This window comes from Crinia signifera, chromosome 6 (assembly GCF_055691185.1).
Source record: "Crinia signifera chromosome 6, ASM5569118v1, whole genome shotgun sequence".
Classification (NCBI taxonomy): Eukaryota; Metazoa; Chordata; class Amphibia; order Anura; family Myobatrachidae; genus Crinia; species Crinia signifera.
In genome coordinates, this window is record NC_139222.1 from 29,872,150 (window position 1) to 29,887,984 (window position 15,835).

At 47.6% G+C, this 15,835-nt stretch overlaps 1 protein-coding gene across 1 annotated transcript in view; it reads right to left on the minus strand.

Annotated features, from left to right (window-relative positions):
* Positions 1 to 15,835, minus strand: part of LOC146010213 (uncharacterized) — a 156,373-nt gene that overhangs the window by 90,769 nt on the left and 49,769 nt on the right. The window lies entirely within an intron of this gene.

Here is a 15,835-nt window from a genome sequence, read left to right on the forward strand (position 1 = left end):
CTTTTCTTCACCGTGTAAACATATTTATAGTGTCTTCCACTGGTTCGGATTTTTAACAATAATTCTTTATCTATGGGCTCTCCATCTGGACGCTGGGAGTAAGTTATTGTCTGGTTTTGCCATGTCACTTCCCAAGTACCAATTGTTCTGGAACTTGAGAAGTTCATACATACCAGGGATTTATCCACTTGGTATGGGTGTAATCTAAGACTAGGGGACCTGGTATACAGGTATCTCTTATCCAATGGCCTCCCCTTGTTTAATACGCTTATCTCTGAAATATTAAGCGGGTATGGGACTAGGCCTACACTACTCCTTTTATGTAATACTTGAGAACACACCCAGCATTCTGTTTGGTTTAAAACCTTACCCACTAATGAGTGGTAATCACTCAAAGGATGTTGGCCGGTAGTTGCCTTACTGGTCGACTGACATCGCTGGATGCATCCTTCTTCCATTTTAGGTTGACAATATCTACAGACACAGTACTCACCAGACAATAAACCATCACATAGCCCTTGAACTACGTTTTCCTCATACCTTTTACCTTCTCCTGTCATGGGTAAAGTGTCAAGCTGGTTTAGGGATTCTACCTCACCCATATCTGGGTCCATTATTACACTGTCAGGACTCCGCTCCGATCGCTCTAGAATGTGGCAGCCACCAAGTATTTTTGGATGAAAGAAAGAACACAGAAAGAAAACAAAGACATATATGCATAACTGTGAACCTTTTGCTTGGAGTCCTTCCATCATCTCTACCCAGGAGACTTTTATTTTGCTCTGCTCTTAGACCTTTGTTCACTCAGGTTGTTCGACCTTGGCTGCTTCTCAGTGTTCCCGAAACAATGCTTCTAGCGACACCTCTTCTCTCTCGCTCTCTGCACACTGGGATTCTGGGTTACTGGCTTTCTTGCAGTGGGACGAATGTATCCAAGTCTCTCTCTCTGCGACTTTAATCGATGTAGTGCTGGTCAACAAAACTTGGTACGGTCCTTCCCAACGGTCTATCAAACAACCTGAGCGTAAGAAATTTCGGATCATAACAAAGTCTCCTGGTTTAAGATTATGACAATTCTCGGTAGGCATATCAGGGTTCAGAAAATTCAGCTGCTTTTGTTGCTCCCTTAGCTGTTTGTTTAGCTTTAGGATATACTGTACAGTTAGCTCATTATTACATTTTAGATCATCCTGTGGGTCTATCATGATGTGTGGCTGCCGACCAAACAGTATTTCGAAGGGGGACAGGTTGAGCGGAGTCCTGGGAGTGGTCCTAATGCTATACAACACAATAGGCAGTGCCTCTGGCCATAACAACCCTGTTTCAGCCATAACTTTACCCAATTTGTTCTTAATAGTACCATTCATTCTCTCAACTTTGGCGCTCGCCTGGGGACGATATGGAGTATGAAGTTTACTATTAATCCCCAGGAGTTTACACATGATTTGGAAGACCTCTCCTGTGAAATGAGTGCCTCTGTCACTCTCAATGACCTTTGGGATACCATATCTACAGACAAACTCCTGACATATTTTCTTTGCTGTAAAGGTAGCGGTGTTGGAGGCAGCGGGGAAAGCCTCCACCCAGCTGGAAAACATGTCAACACAAACCAATACATATTTCAAATTTCTACAGGGTGGTAACTGTATGAAGTCGATTTGTATTACCTGGAAAGGGCCTTCTGTAGGAGGGATGTGGGATGGCTCTGTTGGGATGGCTTTTCCAACGTTCTTCCTCAAACAGGTGAGGCATGACATTGCCACTCTACCTGCTTGAGAAGCGAACCCTGGTGCACACCAGTAGGCCTTTACCAGCTTGCACATACCTTCCTTCCCAAGATGTGTCAGCCCATGGGCCGCCTCGGCTAGACTAGGAAGGTATGCTCTGGGGGCCACTGGTTTCCCGTGTCCATCTCTCCAAAGTCCGGTGGACTCTTGGCCACATCCCTTCGACTTCCATACTGCTCTTTCCTGTGGGGAACACAAATTCTGCATGTCTATCAGTTTGGATGTGGATACCATGTTCAGTGTACAAAGGTTGGTGGGATGGGTGAAAATATTTACAGGGCATGCGGCCCTTTTCGCTGCCTCATCAGCGCGGCTGTTACCAAGTGACACCGGGTCTTTCTCTGATGTGTGAGCTTTGCACTTGATAACAGCCACTCTGTCTGGAAGCTGGATAGCTCCCAGAAGTCTCCTAATGTACGTCGCATGCGCCACTGGTGTGCCAGCCGCCGTCATGAAATTTCGGAGGCGCCATAGGGCTCCAAAATCATGGACTACTCCGAAAGCATATCTGGAGTCGGTATATATGTTCACTGATTTCCCTTTGGCCAGTTCACATGCTCTGGTCAGTGCCACCAGTTCCGCTACCTGCGCTGAGTGAGGTGGTCCTAAGGGTTCAGCTTCCACAATACCTTCTCCATCTACTACCGCGTAGCCTGTGCAAAGCTCTCCTGTCTCCGTCTGTCTATGACAGCTACCATCTGTGAATAAGGTTATGTCTACCTCACTTAATGGGCTGTCGCTTATGTCAGGACGTGCTGTGAAGGTCTGATTCAGGTAGGTCATGCAATCATGTTTGTCCTCACTCTCACTAAACTCTGCTTTACCATATTCAGCAACATTTCCATCACCCTCCACCCTTTGTGCCTTGGAGGGCACATGAGGAAGAAATGTGGCTGGGTTTAGTGTGTTGCATCTTTTGATGGTAATATTTACTGGGGCCATCAGCGCCAGTTCCCACTTAGTGAACCGTGCTGAGGACACATGACGTGTTTGGGCAGAATTTAGGAGAGCAGAGACAGCATGGGGAGCATGAACAGTTAAATCGTGTCCCAGCACTACGTCCTCACTCTTACTTACTAGTTGTGCTATTGCAGCCACACTTCGTAAGCAAGTTGGGAGTGAGCGTGCTACTGTGTCCAGCTGGCCACTGTAGTACGCTATTGGTCGGTTGGCATCACCATGTTTTTGTACAAGCACTCCTGCCGCACACCCACCTGATTCAGTTCCGTACAGTTCAAAGGGTTTCCTATAATCTGGCATTCCCAGTGCTGGGGCCTTTGTTAGGCTCACCTTTAGTTCCTCGAAAGCCAGCTCAGATTCCTCAGTATGAGAGACCCGATCAGGCTTAGTTGAGGAAACCATCTCTTGCAGTGGTAATGCCAGAATAGAGAATCCTGGGATCCAATTGCGACAGTATCCACACATGCCTAAGAACGTACGGATCTGATGTTGGGTCTGTGGCAGTACCATGTTCTGAATCGCTTGGATTCTGTCGTCGGTGAGGTGTCTCAGCCCTTGGGTAAGGCAGTGACCCAGATACTTAACCCTGGTCTGGCATAATTGCAGCTTATCCTTTGATACTTTATGTCCTGTCTCTGAGAGATGCATCAGTAGCTGTCTAGTGTCATCCACTGATGACTCCAGTGACTCAGAACACAACAATAAGTCGTCGACATATTGTATCAGTATCGAACCGCTCATGGGTTGAAAGGATTGCAGACAATCATGCAAGGCCTGGGAGAAGATGCTGGGGCTGTCTATGAACCCTTGGGGGAGTCGTGTCCAGGTATACTGTACTCCTCTGTAAGTAAAGGCGAACAGATACTGGCTGTCAGGATGCAAAGGGACGGAGAAAAATGCTGAACACAAGTCAATGACTGTGAAATGGGTACAGTGAGGTGGGATTTGCATGAGGATGACAGCTGGGTTTGGCACTACGGGGAATTGGCTCTCAACTACCTTGTTTACCCCTCTCAAATCCTGCACTAGTCTGTAGCCCCTCCCCCCGCTCTTTTTCACAGGAAAAATGGGACTATTGGCCGTGCTGGAAGTTCTAACTAGGATTTCCTGCTGGAGCAATCGTTGGATCACTGGAAATATTCCCAGCTCAACTTCAGGTTTTAAAGGGTATTGCGGTATTTTTGGGGCTATCCTGCCTTCTTTTAAGCGGATTTCTACTGGAGCTACATTTGCCATCAGCCCAGCATCCTGTCCATCTTTAGTCCAAAGGGAACTCGGTATTTGTGCTGTAATTTCAGCTACCCTAGATGGATTTGACTCTACAACAGTGGAACACAACATTAGCCTCTGAGGACTATCCAGCATGTCTTGCACTTCTTGTGTAAGATTTCTAGGAGTGTCCAGAAATACCCCATCGGGGGTGCAATAGATGACACATCCCATTTTGCAAAGTAAATCTCTACCCAGGAGGTTAGTCGGGGCCGCTGCAGCCAACAGAAAAGAGTGTTTGGTATGCAGAGGCCCGATTGTAACCTCCGCTGGTTTCGTCAGTGGGTAATGTTGTATTTTTCCTGTTACCCCAATTGCCGCTACTGATTGGTTAGTGAAACCCAAGTGAAGAGGAGTGTTGAGAACAGATCTGGCCGCCCCTGTATCAACCAAAAAGGTTTGTCTTACTCCAGCTATATCAACCTTCACCTGAGGTTCCTCTCCAAGGTGTTGTGTTAGTCTAACTGGCTGTAGGATACAGGTATGACCTGTTTCCTATGGTCTGACCTGGGTTGCCCTTAGCACAGTGTCAGCCATCAGATGGGGAGGAGGCATGTTGCGTGACCTGTCTGTCTCCTCCCATTGTCTAGGGGCTGGGTATCTCCGTGTCTCACCTTTGTGAGATTCCCACTCTCGCCTATGTGTTTGGTAACTCCTGGGGTTTCCTGACCTACATTGTGCTGCCATATGTCCCTCCTTATTGCAGTTGTAGCAAATAATGGGCTTTCTGCCTGTGTCCCTGGTGTTTCGTTGTTGGTATGCAACTTTGTTTGGGGCATTAGTAAGGGCTTGGATGCTAACCATCATCAGTTTCTCAGTTTGCAGTTCCTTGCGCTTTTTAATGTTGCGGTCGTGGTCCACAGCAGATTCCCGTAGGGCATCCACTGTCATTCCACGCCAATTTGGGAAAGAAGTTTGGACTCTGGTTCTCAAGTTTTCGCTAAGCCCTTCCACCAGCACAGAGACAATCAGCTCCCTCAGGTGGGGGTCGTCCTTAGGCTCAGAGACACCAGTGTACTTTGATACCGCCATCAAACCCCGGTTGAAATATTCGCTAGCTACTTCACCATCTTGTTGTTTGATAGTGAATATCTTGCTATATTCCACTGCTGCAGGAAAATACACTCCTAACTGTAAGTTAATCAGGCGTATATTTTCCTGGTTGATCTCATCATTTATCTCCTTGTCCACTTTCAATCCACTATCCTGAATGAATTTCGGGATGTCAATGTGAGTGGGGAGACAGGCCCTCAACATGATTCTCCAATCCTTGTTGGTGGGCTCATCAGAGTTTCCCAGATCCCTTACAAATTTCCGGCACAGAGCCAGATTTTTCCTAGGATCAGGGAAATCTGTAATGATGGACCGCAGCTCTAACCGTGTCCATGGGTTTAGCATGGTCATCTTTCTGGTAGGTATCACACCCTCTCTGTCTGCCTTACCATAGGGAACCTCCAGTGTGCGTACAGGGTATGTTTGTACCACATTCGCATTACTGGGACCTGCTTGGGAGTCATTTGTGTCTGTGCTGTGTGGTGCATCATTACCTGAGTCCAATACTATGCTGTTGGCATCAGCCGTCTCCTCCTCCTGTGCTGGGGCCTCAACAGCGGGTTGAGCTTTTCCCTCAATCATATTAATTGCATGAGAGACGGCCAGTGCCAACAGCTGCTCGTTTTCCTCTCGGGTTTCCTTGTAAGGGGATAAAACAGGGTACAAGTTAGTAACAGGTACATGATTACTTAGGTCTTTCTTATGAGACATTAACCCCTTCGGCACATATGGGGGTGGGGGAGCTGATTCTAGTGTGGCAGCGGTTGCATTTGCATTTTTATTGTGGCTGATTGCATCAGGTATTGCCAGACCTCTGGTTCCCCATTGTTCCTGTCCTTCCTTCTGCCACAATTTAAGAATATTTATATGCTTCACTCTCTCCTTACGACTGGAGAGTAGGCATATTTCATCTTTTACTGCCGATAAGATTTCTGGATCGAAGCTACCAACACTGGGAAATTCTAGCTTGCTGCCTTGTGTCATTTTTCTCCATTTATTTTGGTAAACAACTGCGAGTTCACCGTGCTTCCTGCACATAATAAAAGCAGCCGATCCTCTTGGCCGGCTTGCTTCCTCCCTATCCTGCACGTTATCACAGCGTGACCCGTTATTACCCATAGTTACAGGAATAAACGTTCACAGCTTAATAGATAATCGGTGGGTTATTACTTATCTGAGAGCTCCCCAACCACTCACTTCTCCACACAGCGACACTTCAACGCAATCAAGCGAAGAGCCCACAATGCGAGGTAATGTTACTCAATCACCAAGTCTTTCAACTAGCAGCGAACTTCTAGCCAACTTGCTTGATGCGGCACAATTTTTCCAGGGTATAGCAAACTTGTTTTCCTATACCCCCAAAAATCGGATTTCTAAAGTAGCTAATCGGAAACAAGTGCGTTCCGATATATCTTCTTGTACCCTCCTAGCGGAATTAATTCCACTGAAGGGGCAGTTCCTATGGGCACGTCGTCACGTGAACCCGGGTCCTAACTGGACTGTCCTACACTGGACTACACTGCGCTGAGTCGTGCCGTCACACACCCGTTCGCCTCAGTTATGTTTCACACTGGGCGCTAGTTACACCTTGGTCTTATGCTAATTTTTGAAATATTTCTGTACAGAAAATTTTCCCAGGCCGGTAGCTTTTCTCCAGATTCTTATGCAGGTATAAATCCCTTATAATAAACTATAGGAATCTATTAAAATAATGCTTGAGTTGCTTGCTTATGAGAAAATGAACAAAAAGAAAAAACTTATTTTCTTTTATTAATCACCGCTTTATTCGCAGTATATTACTATACTGTTAAAATAAAGCTAGTGGTTTAATACTGTTCACCTTTTAGTTCCTATGTGTGCTGCGTGTGCAGTACCAATGAACAACCACGTGTGTACTTGCGTTGTTCACAGGCCGCCGATGAATCGGCCACCCACGTGTTCTATAGTGTATTTGCAAGGTTGCGCTCGGGTTTCGCTATACGCAGTAATTGCACCTAAATGTGGAATAAATCCCTTAACTCTGTCCGAGAGTTACGTATCAAGATGCGAAATAAATCCCGTACTTAATCCGTAAACCACGTACAAAGATGCGAAACTTTCCCGATGTGGGCACGTGCGCGCGCACCTTGCGTGATACACAATAGACGCTTTACGTTACTGCAAAAGGCCCAGGACTTGTCGCCACGTGGCGGAGTCCCTGTTTTTGCGGTAACTAACAATAAACAATTATAGTTTTGCACAGAGGGGATCCTCTATGTACTATAATAAACACAGATTCCACGTGTGCGAACCTTATCGCACGTGGTACATATACTATAATAAACAAGCAGCCCAAGACACTATACCCCGTTAAACTACTTGTGGCAGGCAGAAGTACAGTTTACTAAACACTTTGGTATGATATGCTTTAAAACACGTGGCTTTCACTTATTGTACTTCCGGGTTCAGCGCTAGCACTTCCCGAACCCCGCACCGCCGTGGACTCGGCCTATCCAGCAATGGAAACAAATAAATACTTCCACCCTTTTGCTGGTATAGGTCGATCCGCACGCCTGGTACTGAGTTCTGGACTGTGGAGCGGACGGACGAGCACCCCAATTGTTAATGGTGATTAAACTATGACCAGAGATACAATATGTGAAAAGCGCAGGTTACGTAATGTGTCCGTAACCTGCTTACCCGTTATACCTAGCTACGTGCGAACAAAACGTAGCGCAACGTAGCGTACCTTTTAATTGTATGTTATACACTTAAGAACCAATACCTTGATAAGAGATCCCTTCGCAGGACTTTGTCTCTAATTCTGCGAATATACTTTAAAGGACAGAGTCCGCAATGTACCTTTTCGCTATTATGCGAATAACCAGACACGACCACTGAATAGAAGTAAGGAGGTTAGAACTCCATAAAAGGTTGTATTAAAGTCCCTAATGGACAAAAGGGGATTACAGTAATAAGAAATAAACAGGTATAACAAGTGATACAATATACTAACAATGAATGCTAACAAACTCTGCTAAGGGGAAAGAATACAATAATACAAGACACAACCAGCCAACAATACTACAAGGATAAATACCGTGAAATGCAACCGTTACCCGTCTCACTCTAGTATGCGAAGCGCCGTCCGGTCAGAGCTCACTATCGTTCAGGAATGAGCGATAGTCCGGTAGGAAGGTCCAGGGAAGTTAGTTGTGCCGAAGTGACCGAGCCTGCTCCGGGTCGCCTATCTTATAGGGTCAGAAAGGGGAGGTCAAAGGCCATTCTCATTGGTCAGAGATCATATGTCCGGTCCACTGTGATTGGAGGTTAGACGCTGTACCTGGTCTGACCAGGTGCAGGGGAGTGAACTTTAAGAGTCCTTTGTTCAGTGGTTTCGGCGTCAGCAAGGATAAGAACCGGTTTTATCTGGTTTCCTTTGTTTAACTACTTACAACAGAAACTGTCTCTGGGATATGGAATATGTCCATAACTATCGGACAGTGTACATTGCGAAATATTCGCAATGACCGGAATACTTCGCATAATGAGCTGAACGGAACGGTACTAAACACGATATAGACAGGTGTGTGCAGGGCTAACTAAGCTATGTGTGGCGTTCTAAACCTTTTTAACTATATTTCATTTCGTGTAAGTGTGTTATTATGAATTTATATGCGATAGTATGTCTACTCTTCTGGTCCACATTGTCACACATACTCGGGTATGGAAACTTTATTTGCGCAACTCTGCGAACCAAAATGGCGGCCATACTATCACAAAATGGCGTGTGTGTACCTAGACTTCCACAGGTCCATCTGTACTAAAGGCCACAACTTTTTAACAGTTCTATTGATGTCCGTGCTGCGTGTGCTGTAGTGATTGACCCAGGGTAAACGTTTACACGTATCATTTCTCTCACGATATATCAGTAGAGACTCACGGGACTTGGAGAGAGCCTTCACTTTAGCCTCACGCAACAAGCCAGCATCATAGCCTCGTTCACTGAATTTCTGGGACATGATATCAATCTGTTCCTCAGCCAGCACATCACTACTGCATATACGTCGAGCGCGTAGAAACTGGGAATATGGCAAACTGTATTTGGTTGACCCAGGATGACAGCTAGTGGCATGCAGCAGCGTATTACGGTCAGTGGGCTTGGTGAATACAGAAGTCTCAACCAAGCCACCCCTGACCGTAAGCGTCACGTCCAAAAAGTTGACACGCTCAGTGTCGACAGTGAAAGTCAATTTGACAGGACTGCAGGATCTGTTGTGATTCTCAATAATAGAGACAAATTCCTCTCGGGATCCCGTCCAGATCATAAACAGATCATCGATGTATCGCGTATAGTAAAATACTCTACGCAATACATCGGGAGTTGAAAAAAACAGTTCCTGCTCCACATCCAACATGAACGCGTTGGCGTACGATGGGGCGAAATTACTCCCCATCGCACAGCCAACGCGCTGCAGGTAAAAAGTCCTGTCGTAAAGAAAATAATTATGTGTAAGGACCATTTCCAATAAAGTGATAACAAACTCAACATCGGGTCCCCGGTAATGAGTGTTATCCTGTAACAGTTTGCGTACTGCCTCTAATCCAGCCTGATTAGGAATAATTGTGTAAAGGCTAGTGACATCAATACTACAAAGCAAACTATTGGATGGAATAGGTCCCAAACCATTTATACCATTAAGAAAAGCTGTGGTATCCAACAAATGACCCTTAGAAGATCTAATACACGGCTGCAGGAGGGCATCGATATGTGTGGAAATGTTCTGGAATAGTGAACCCCGCGCCGCTATAATGGGCCTGCCTGGAGGGGCATTAAGCCCCTTATGTATTTTGGGCAGGGTATACAACAGCGGCACAATGGGGTTCACTACCCTCAGAGCCAAGGCAAGTTCAGATGTGATAGTGCCATTACGAACTGCACCATCAAGTAAAGACACAAGTAGTTTAGTATATTCAACAGTGGGATCACGTTTGAGGGGCTCATAAACTGTATCATCAGCCAATTGGCGGGCGATTTCCAGTTTATAATCCGTCAAATCTTGGATAACCACAGCTCCACCTTTGTCGGCGGGCCGTATAACTACATCGGTGTAAGTACCCAAATCATGTAAAGCATTAAATTCATCACGGGAAAGGTTAGCCTTATCATTAGTACGCTTAGGTCTAGACATTACATCATTAGATACATTGTACTCAAGCGCCTGCATGAAAGTTTTAATATTAGGATTCATTGATAAAGGTTCAAATACAGAACGAGGTTGCAACTTAGCTAACTGCTTGGGGATTTCAGTGGGGGACACATTAGTGGTTTTAGATGAAGGAGGGCAGTCCTTTTTACAAAAATACTCTTTCAATTTCAAAGAGCGATTAAGTTTGTACTTTTCAATCTCCCATTGCATCTCGTCGAAACGGGCTGTGGGGACGAATGATAGGCCCTTGCTAAGCACACTATATTCAGCATCAGTCAATACGTGGGAGGAGAGGTTGAAGACTAAGTCCTTAGAGGCGGCCTGCCCCGTCTTCCTCGCCCTCTTGTATTGTCCCCCTCTCATCAGTCGGGGACACAGCGATTATTTCCTTGTTGTATAGGTGCACTGTTGCTATGGCTACCTCGGATGCACTGATTGGATCCGGCAGCGGTGTTGCGACTGAACGTGATGACGCGCCTTATGACGCGCAGCACGTTGATTGCTGGGAACCGCTTCTGATCGTCAGTGTGTTCCGTTATGGTGCAGCAGCACAGTGTATGATTACCATGGTAACGAAGGTTTGTTATGGCAATGTGACTCGTTCCTGCTTCCTGTATGACGTGGCATGTGATGCGCACGTCGCGCTGGGGGTGTGTTGAGCGGGACATTGGCGCCAAGCAAACTTGACACAATTGGCGGTGAGGTCTTGTGGGTATGTATAAATATGGTTATGTGTGTTATATATGTTGTGTATCCTGATGAAGAACCGCTAATAAAAAGGTTCGAAACGTTGACATCTGCTTTTGAGAATATCTTTATTGGGGGAGTGCCGCCGTCTGGACCTATATATATATATATATATATATATATATATATATAGCAATGGTGGCGGCGGCACTCAGGTCTTAATAGAAATAACTACAGTAGGCTGTAGAAGGTTTCAACGTTTCAGCGCTTGTCGCGCTTTTATCAAGAACAGCATATAATGATAAAGAGTGAACTCACCAAATATATAGGAGCTCCGGGCTGGTGCTGTGTCCGCCTCCATCAGCTTCCCGGAAGGCACCAGGCAAGTACCCCTCCTATCCGGAGTGCCGGGGATTACCGCCCATATATATATATATATTATATATTTGGCTACATCTGTCACTCAAAGTGTGTCTGACCCTCTAATGCTGGGTGGAGCCTCTGACTCACATGACAGAGAACCAGCCCAGTGAGCCCACAGTCATAGGAGGGACACATTGCTCTGCTCCTGCACTTTCCTTTTAATGTATGATTGCCATCACCTGTGTTGAAGCACCTTTCCTATCAATTAACCTGTTCAACACAGATGGAGGTAATCATGCATTAGGAAGAAAGTCCAGCGGCAGAGCATTGTGTCCCTCCTGGCATGGGTCATGTTGGGAGGTATGCACAGTGCCAGACACCCTCTGCCTCCCCATGTTACCCAGCAAAGACACAGCTACTCACCAGACACACCAGGTGAGCGCCCCCCCCTCCCGCAATTCGCGGGGCCCCTCCCACGATTCGCGCGCTCCCCCGCCTCCGAGAACGCCCCTACCGCAATTCGCGGCACCCCCCCCACACACACAATTTGCGGCAACCCCAGCCCCCACGACCCCCCTCCGGCGATTTGTGGCACCCCACCCCCCGCGTCCCCCCTTCTGCGATTCACTGCAACCCCCCGCGCCCATCCCCCCTGCACCCACCGCGACCCTCACGTGATTCGCGGCACCCCCCCTCCCGTGATTCGAGGCAAACCCCCCGGCCCCGCGACCCCCCCTCCCGCGATTCGCTGCAACCGCCGCGCACACCCCTCCCACAATTCGCAGCTCCCACCCCCGCGACCCCCCCTCCCCCAATTCATGGCACACACACACCCCCCACCCCCCCTCCCGTGGACACCCCCCAGCCGCCGCGATTCACAGCAACCCCAGGATCAAATGGCACATGCAAAACACTAACATGGCTATGGTCGACGATGAAAAAGTTTAACATGAGTTTTTGAAGATTTATTTTTCATTTTAAGAATGTTTTCATATTAGAAACATATTCATTCTCATGTGTCGACATGGTCACCAATGACATGGTCACCCTTCTGTGTTGATTTTTTCTTGTGGCGATTTGCGGCACCCCAGCGACCCCCTCCCGTGATTCGCGACACCCCTACCGCGATTTGCGTCACCCACCCCCCACGACCCCCCTCCCGCAATTCGCTATTGGCTATGGTCGAAAATGAAAAAGGTTGACATGAGCTTTTGAAGATTTATTTTTCACTTTTTGAATCTCTTATATATTTGGCTACATCTGTCACTCAAAGTGTGTCTGGAGCTATAACCCTGGGTGGAGCCTCTGACTCACATGACAGAGAACCAGCCCAGTGAGCCCACAGACAGTGCCAGACACCCTCTGCCTCTCCATGTTACACAGCAAAGACACAGCTACACACCAGACACACCAGGTGAGCGCCCCACACCTCCATACCTCCCAAAATGACCCTCTCCATGAGGGACAGAATGCTCTGTTTGTGGACTTCCATCTTAATTTATGATTGTCATCACCTGTCATTTTAAACAGGGTAATTGATAAGAAAGGTGTTTAAGCACAGGTGATGGTAATCCTTAAATTAAGAAGAAAGTCCAGAAACAGAGCAATGTGTCCCTCCTGGAGAGGGTCATGTTGGGTATGCACCTCCCTCCCTCCTCCCCCCCCCCCCCCCATTCACGGCATCCCCACGATTAAATGGCACATGCAAAACACTGACATGGCTATGGTCGACAATGAAAAAGGTTGACAAGATTTATTTTTCACTTTTTGAATGTTTTCATATTCATTCTCATGTGTCGACATGGACACCAATGAAGTGCCACACTTATGTCAACATTTACATGTGTTGACCTTTCTGTGTTGATTTTTTTTTGGGGCAATTTGCGGCACCCACCGCGACCCCCTCCTGCGATTTGCAGCACACCCCCCGCAATTCGCGGTACCCCCGGTGACTCCCGTGATTCGCGGCCCCACCCCGTGACACCCCCTCCTGCAATTCGCGGCACCCCGCAACCCCCCCTCCCACGATTCACGCCGTGTTCACGGTGCCCCCCACGACCCCCCTACCGCGATTCCCCACCCCTGACCCCCCTCCTGTCATTGCGGCAACCCCCCGCCTTGCGACCCACCCTCCCGCGATTCACTGCAACCCCCCGCACCCCCCCCATCCCACGATCCCACGATTCGCGGCACCCACACCCCCCCCCCCGCGACCCATCCTCCCGCAATTCACGGCATCCACCCACGACCCCTCCTCCCGTGATTCGCAGACACCCCTCACCTCCTCCCTCCCCCACCCCCGCGCGTGATTCACGGCAACCCCAGGATTAAATGGCACATGCAAAACACTGGCACGGCTATGGTCGATAATGAAAAAGGTTGACATGAGTTATTGAAGATTTATTTTTCTTTTTTTGAATGTTTTCATATTCATTCTCATGTGTCGACATGGACACCGATGAAGTGCCACACTTATGTCAACATTTACATGTGTTGAACTTTCTGTGTTGATTTTTTCTTGTAGCAATTTTTTCCAGTGACAACTATGAACTATGTGCACGTCAACCTACACATCATCAACCAATTCTTTGTATAATATATAACACCTGTTCTGTTTTACTGTAGGTGTTTTAAGGGGAAGCGGTCATCTATTAGAATGAACTTAGGTCTACAGTCATTAGGTCGACCCCACTAGGTCGACTGGCAGGAAGGTCGACCTGACTTAAGGTCGACATGGGCCAAGGTCGACATGACTTAAGGGCGAATTTGCATAAAGGTCGACATGAGGAAGGACAACTGGTCATAAGGTCGACATGGGGTTTTTCACTGTTTTTTGAGCCGACATGTGCCAACAGGCGGTATTTCATGCCCTACCATCCACTAGGGCGTGGAGGAGGTTATTAAAGCTGTGGCGAGCGAAGCGAGCCACCGCGCCCGATGCATCGCGAGCGAAGCGAGCGAGGGTCCGATTCTCATTGCCAACTGTGTCCATGTCAACTGTGTCGACATTCGGATAAAAAAAGTGAAAAACCCATGTCGACCTTATGACCAGTCGACCTTCCTCATGTCGACCTTTATGCAAATTTGACCTTAAGTCATGTCGACCTTGGCCCATGTCGACCTTAAATCAGGTCGACCTTCCTGCCAGTCGACCTAATGGGGTTGACCTAATGACTGTAGACCTAAGTTCATTCTGACAGATGTACCGATTCCGTTTTAAGTCAGACCTTTTACTGCTACTATTACTGTTTATGTAAATGCATTCTGAATGACAGCAACATCCTACCATCCTTCTGCAAGAATATATAACCAACTAGGTGATTCATCGCGCCCCGTGCCCCCCCCTCCCGCAATTCACGCACCCCCCGCGCACCCCCCTCACGGGATTCGCAACCCCCCCGCGCAATTCACGCCCCCTCCCACGCTTTGCGGACCCCCGCCCTCCCGCGATTCGCCGACACCTGCGCCCCCTCCCTCCCTTGATTCACGGCACCCCCCGCGCCCCTCCCGCAATTCACGGCACCCCTAAGCCCCTCTTTAGTCCCCCGTATACTCACACACCCCTATCACTACCCAGCTTCCTGCTCTCCTGAACCGTAACTTCCATCACTGGGGAGTCACTGACGCTGTTTTGCCCACATGCCCCTATCATGCCTCATAGCCCAGCCTCCTGCTCTCATGCACCCTAACTCCCACCCAGTAGGAGGAGACACTGACTCAGGGCCACCATCCTGCATCCTGGACCCTCACCCACTGGCAGAAGCTGCACAGTATCTCCCACCCTCCTCCTTAGTCCCCCTTATTCCCACACACCCCTATCACTACCCAGCCTCCTGTTTTCCTGTGTCATGACCTCCGCCAGTGGGGAGCCGCTGACTCAAAAACACCCTACTATACTATTGCACACACACCTAAACAACATGCACACACAGCCCCCCCCCCCCACACCCACAAATGTCACTGTACCATCCACACTATCAATGTACATCTTTCTCTGTAACCGCTTTTTAATTAAACAAAACAATACACACCCCCTTCCACATCATATGCTCTCTATTTAACACATTTCACCTATAACTAAAGTTGCAATACAGGCATCTTTCATATAATTCTAACCATATTTCTCACAATTCAAACGTTCACAAATTAAGGGGGCGCAGCCCCTTACGACGGTGTGAAGAGCGCCCGTAGGGCGCGATGATTCACCTAGTATATATATATATATATATAAAACTGTATATCCAGGGATATATACAAGACAACACTCCTTATCCACTTGTAATCCAGCACAGCACAATTTATTAAAATTGAGCATCAACGGCTTAGAAAAAACAATATGCAATCTTGGCAATATCATGCCATTAATGGTAATGGGGGTCACAAGCATATTCACCCATCCTTGCAAAAGTTAACAGTCGGCAGTCGACGAATCCGTTTCGGCTAAAGGAGCCTTTCTCACAGACTGACCCAATTAGAATGATACTGAAAACGCATTATATAGCCACCAACACCTCAATCAATCAAATC